General features: G+C 45.8%; 1 pseudogene across 1 annotated transcript; it reads right to left on the reverse strand.

The window, feature by feature from the left end:
* Positions 1 to 219: 219 nt before the first annotated feature.
* On the reverse strand, positions 220 to 5,043 carry LOC308421112 (PRELI domain-containing protein 1, mitochondrial-like; annotated as a pseudogene). The gene is made up of 2 exons: positions 5,002 to 5,043; positions 220 to 797 (listed from the first exon to the last, which is right to left on the reverse strand). The product of its transcript is annotated as a PRELI domain-containing protein 1, mitochondrial-like (transcript).
* Between the last annotated feature and the right edge of the window lie 243 nt (positions 5,044 to 5,286).

Consider the following 5,286-nt stretch of genomic DNA (forward strand, 5'->3'; position numbering starts at 1 on the left):
TTATTTTATGTATACGAGTACAATGTGGCTGACTTCAGACACACCAAAAGAGGGCATCAGATCCCATTACAGATGGTTGTGAGCCACCATGTGGTTGCTGGGATTTGAACTCAGGATCTCTGGAAGAGCAGTCAGTACTCCTAATCACTGAGCCATCTCTCCAGTCCCCTGCAGGGGGATCTTTAATAATCAAGTACACTGGGGAGAAGGGAGGGGAAATTAGCTATATGAGCCTTTGCTGCTGCTGCTTGTGGCGGCCTTGTTGGCTGTGTCCTTGGCCTTCTCTGTAGCTGCCAGTGCTGTCTCCTTTGCTTTCTCTTTGGCCTCTTTAGCTGTCTCAACAAGTATTTTGGAAGGGGCCCCACCTTGTCGCGTGGCCAGGATATATTCAAAGCTCTTCATTGTCTTGGTCACATTGCTTTTGAACCAGGCAAGACTAAATTCCTAGACAGCTCTGAAGACGCCAAGTAAGTTAGAGGTGATCCTGGCTTCCTGATGGATTTTGGTCCTGCCTCTGTTGTCAGAGTTCACACAGTAAACACATCGTGTTTCCACCACCATCAGCTGGATATGGCTGACGTTCCAGGTGAAGGTGGTCACGGTCTGATCCTGTGGGTCCATAATGGAGTCCTCCAGGGTATACACGGAGTGAACAACATTGGCAGGAAACAATCGCTCTGCCCAATGTCCCTCTTGGTCAGGAGTTCCTGTGATAGAAGCTTCTCATTAGGGGTCACCTCCTGGTGCACTAAGCCCTCAGGTAAGAAATGTTTGCTGTAGGAATTCGGGTACCCTTGCTAGAAGGCGGAGAACAAAGTTTCCCAGGAACTTCGGTGCATACTCTGGCCCAGGAAACACTTCACCAACGGCCAGACCTGGGCAGGCTCAAAACTCTTGCAACATCAGGGTGAAGAACCCCGGGGGTGGGGTTGGGAGGTGGGCATGTGGCTAGGTGCACCAGGCTTACAGCTCAATCACCCCGGAGCTGCGCTGAGGTCCCCTACTGCCACCACAGGGGCTATAGGACTCAGGATTTAAAGTTTATTTTATGTACATTGGCGTTTTCTCTGCATGTATGTCTGTGAGAGGGTGTTGGATACCCTGGAACTGCAGCTACAGACACTTGTGAGCGTCCGTGGGTGTTGGGAGTCGAACCCCAGTCCTCTTAACCGATGGCGCATTGCTGTAATCTCCTACTTTTCCACCTCTTTTATACACTAGAGGCTCCCTAGACTTCCTGTAGGGGAACAATAGCTAGACTCTCAGGTGAGGGTCTCCTGACCTTCCTTCCCTCCATCTGCAGGAGGGTTTTAATAGTTCCATTGTCTGTGCTGAAGATCTGGCTGCAACTGTATTGTTCTCTAGTTGCATCAGGTTCCAGAGCAAAGTTCAAGGCAGAATCATGCTGGGGGAGGGGAAACTGCTGTGCGGCGCTCCATTCCCCTCCCTTAGCTCTTACCTTCTGTATGCCTACTTGCTTCACAGTGTGCAAGTCTTGAAAGAGGAAATGTGCCCACGATCATTGTCTGAGCATTGACCCATCATGCTGCCTCAACTGTCACGTGACTTCAGTTATGAGTGTGTCCGTCGACAACTGTCATCCTCTGTAACCACTTTTCCCACTGACAGTACTCCATGGGTGTAAATACAGATGTTTAGGAGGCAGTTTAGGAGGCCCACCACATCCAATCAACAAAACAACAGCAACTGAGTCCCCATTGAGGCCTCTGACCCAACCACAGGTCTTGGCTTTCGGTACCAGACATGAACTCCCTTCCAGGGAGTGGGCACTAAATCCAATAAAAAAGTTGCACCCAAAACAGTTCATACCGCTATTGAACTAGCCAGCACACCTTGCCTTGAACTTGCATAGTGTAGGACAAAGGGTCCACAGCTGAGTAGGTCTATAGGGACAGTTCTGACTTGACAGTTTGCATATCAGAAGCTAGCAACCATCAGGAAGGGAGCTCTTTCAGCTCAGCCATAGTTTTGTTTTTTCGTGCCCTGAAATAAAAAAATCCAACGTCTTCAGTAGATTTTATTTATTTATTTATTTTGAGATAAGGTCTTTCTAAGTAGCGTTGGTTGACCTGGAACTTGCTATGTAGACCAGGCTGGCCTCAAACTCAGAGACATATCTACCTCTGTCTCCCCAGTGTGCCATGTCTGGCAGCAATTTGTTCTTATTGTTTAGTTTTTGTATACAACAAACAGTAGTGTCAATAATCTTTTTTCAGGGGTTGGGTCTCAGGGACCTCTCTGGCCAACAACTCATAAAAAAGCTTCCCACTGCTGGCATTAGGACACCTTGGGGCTTCTGGGAGTGCCTTACCCTAATCTATCTAGGGTATCTTAAAACACAACAAAACAAGCAAAATACCCAAACAAGCAAACAGAAAACCTCTTACTGAAATATTCCCTTGTCTTTAACTGTTCTTCAGATCTGCAAGGAACATCAGGGGCAAGCATGAAAACACTGGTTTAGCAAAACCTTTCTTAGAGCCTGTGTAGCCCCATTGCAGTCCATTCCAAGCAAATACCGGTTGTGCTAAGGTAGAAACAACAAAGGGGACACTAAAGAATAATGTCAGCAAGAGCACATACATTCTGAAAGATTCTATCCCTTTCTTCCTTCTTTCTTCTTTTCTCTGTTCTCCTTCCCTCCCTCCTCTCTCCCTCCTTTCTTCCTCCCTCCTTCCTTCTTTCTTCTTCCTCCCTGTCTTCCTTCCTTCCTTATCCTCCCTCCTTCCTCCCTTCTTCCTTTCTCCCTCCTTCCTTCTTCCTCCTTGCCTCCCTTTCTTCCTTTTTCCTCCCTCCCTTCCCTCTTCCTTCTTTTTTCCTCCCTGCCCCTCTTTCTTTCTTCTTCCTTCTTCCCTTTCTTCTTTCTTCCTTCTTCCTCTCTTCTTCCCTCCCTTCTTTCTCCTTTCCTTCCTTCTCTCCCTATTTCTTTCCTTCCTTCTTCTTACATTCTTCCATTCCCTCTACTCTACCTTGTGGGCCTAGGAATTCAAGTCAGGTCATAAGGCTTGACAGCAAGTGCTGAGTTCTCTCATTAGCCCAACTTCTCTTCTTCTTATACTTTTATCTTTATTTTACATATGCAGTTTTTGTTTTTGTTTTTGTTTTTGCCTGCATGTCTTTGTGTAAACTATGTGTGTGCCTGATGCTTGTGGAGGCCATAGATCATTGGGACCTCTGGTACTAGAGTTAGAGGTGGTTGTGAGCCAAGTGATGTGAGTACCAGGAACTGAATTTGGGTGCTCTGCCAGAGCAGTGAGTGCTATTAGCCACTGAGACCCCCAAACACTCTTTTCTACCCATTAGACTGGTAAAAATTTGATAACTCAATTTACTATAAAATGTGGAGAAGGTAGAAGTCTTTGGTGTTGATGGGAATCTCTGACTTAATTGCTTGGAACTTCCAGAAATACATAAAAGTTCATTAAATGACATCATACCAAATTACCTCTAATTAAATATCACAGTATCAGTGTCTATTGTTTCTTCTTAAAATAAAATCCCTAATGTTGATCCACTTGCATGACTATTCAGAATAAAGACTTTATTTTTCAAAGCTGCAAGATTCTTTAGCCAGTAAAACTCTTGATATGGAAATATGAAGTCCTAAATTCCATCCTCATTACTAGTTGGGATAGCACACATTTTTTTGTTGTTGTTGTTGTGGTGGTGGTTTGTTTGTTTTCAAGACAGGGTTTCTCTGTGTTGTTCTGGGCTATCCTGGTACTCATTCTGTAGACCAGGCTGACCTCAACTCAATCTCAAGAGATCCATCTGACTCTGTCTCTGTCTCCCTTGTACTGGAATTAAAGGCTGCCACTCCAGACAGTGATGCAAATTTTTAATCTGGGGAAACAGGGACTGGTAGATCCCTAAGGCTTGTTGGCCACCCAGTTTAGCCTAATTTGCAGACCTAGGGTCTCAGGGAGTGACCCTGTCTCAGAAAGTGAACTTCCGGAGGACCACCCCTGAGGTTGACTCCTGGTGTCCATGTGCACGTGTCTGCATGCAGAAGTTGGAACCCACACAGTGGAGAACTATACGCAGTAAAAGGTCACAATGCCATTTTGAGAAATCTTAGTGCAAGTGTTGGATTGAGCTGTCTTCACGCACAGTTCATTGCTCTTTCTGAAGATGGTAGTCAGTCGGGAGAGCCTGTCTTCAGCGGGAGAGCCTGTCTTCAGCAGTGGTAGAGACAGAGCAGATGTTGCAGCCCGTCAAAATTTTCCCAGGATTGGAACCAGGCAACAGTTTTTACTACCCACCTGTCTCTTTAATTCCCTAGTAGGTATCTTCTCAAGGAGAATTTAAATTGTTTTCTCTACTGTGAGTAAACTAATAAATAACATAAGGGTCTGACATGCTGAAGCATTTGCATCTGCCTCTGTGTTTCCTAGAAGAGTTTGGAATGTCCTCTTAAAAGCCCCCAAAGCCAAGGAAGAGAAAAATGGAGAAATGCCAAGCCACATTAAGAATTCGGTGTTTAAAAAAAAAAAAGGTCCAGAGAGAGGAGGCAGAGTTCAAGAAGGGCAGAGGAGAGCAGAGGGTATTTCCATGCTCACACCTGTAAGTTATTATGACTTTTGAAGTGACTGTCGATGGAAACACTTGGACATTTGAGCTCTTCACATGCATGCCTAGTGTGTTTAGAGAGCTGCCCAGCCTCTGGGATATCTTCGAGTGGAATCCCAGATCAAACAGCAAATTCCACGGCTAGGGAATATCATGTAGCCATAGCCATGCAGAAGGATGCAGACTATGAGAGCTAGCCCCCAAGTAAGCACACTGTGTGCCCCCAAGTAAGCACACTGTGTGCTTGCACCCACTGTGTGTGTCTGCACTTAGAGACTGAGCATCACTTTCAGGGCTTTCAAAATCGGGACCACAGGAGATAAGGTCTGAGTTTCTAGATAAGGAGAGGGGACGTTTGAAATGTTCGTTTTGATCCAAAAGGCTCTTCTTAGATTACTGGAACCTAATTACCTTATTTTCCCCCACGTTGTCACTGGATAGTCCACCTGGCATGTGCTCGTTTGAACTTGCAAATGCCGTCCTTCCTGTTGAGAGCTGGGGCAACTATTTTGTCTACGCCTAGCCCCAATCAAGTCCCTCCACAAGTGTTGCCTTCTGTATGTGGGGTCCAGCGTGCCTGCACACACAGCAACTCTCCATGCACTCTACATAGATCTTTTATTTTCCACAGCTTTCACTTGGAAAAACACTGATGTCAGATGCTATCAAGAGACAGTCAAGAATTCAGGGAGAAGT

This window comes from Micromys minutus, assembly GCF_963924665.1.
Source record: "Micromys minutus genome assembly, chromosome: 5".
NCBI classification, from domain to species: Eukaryota; Metazoa; Chordata; class Mammalia; order Rodentia; family Muridae; genus Micromys; species Micromys minutus.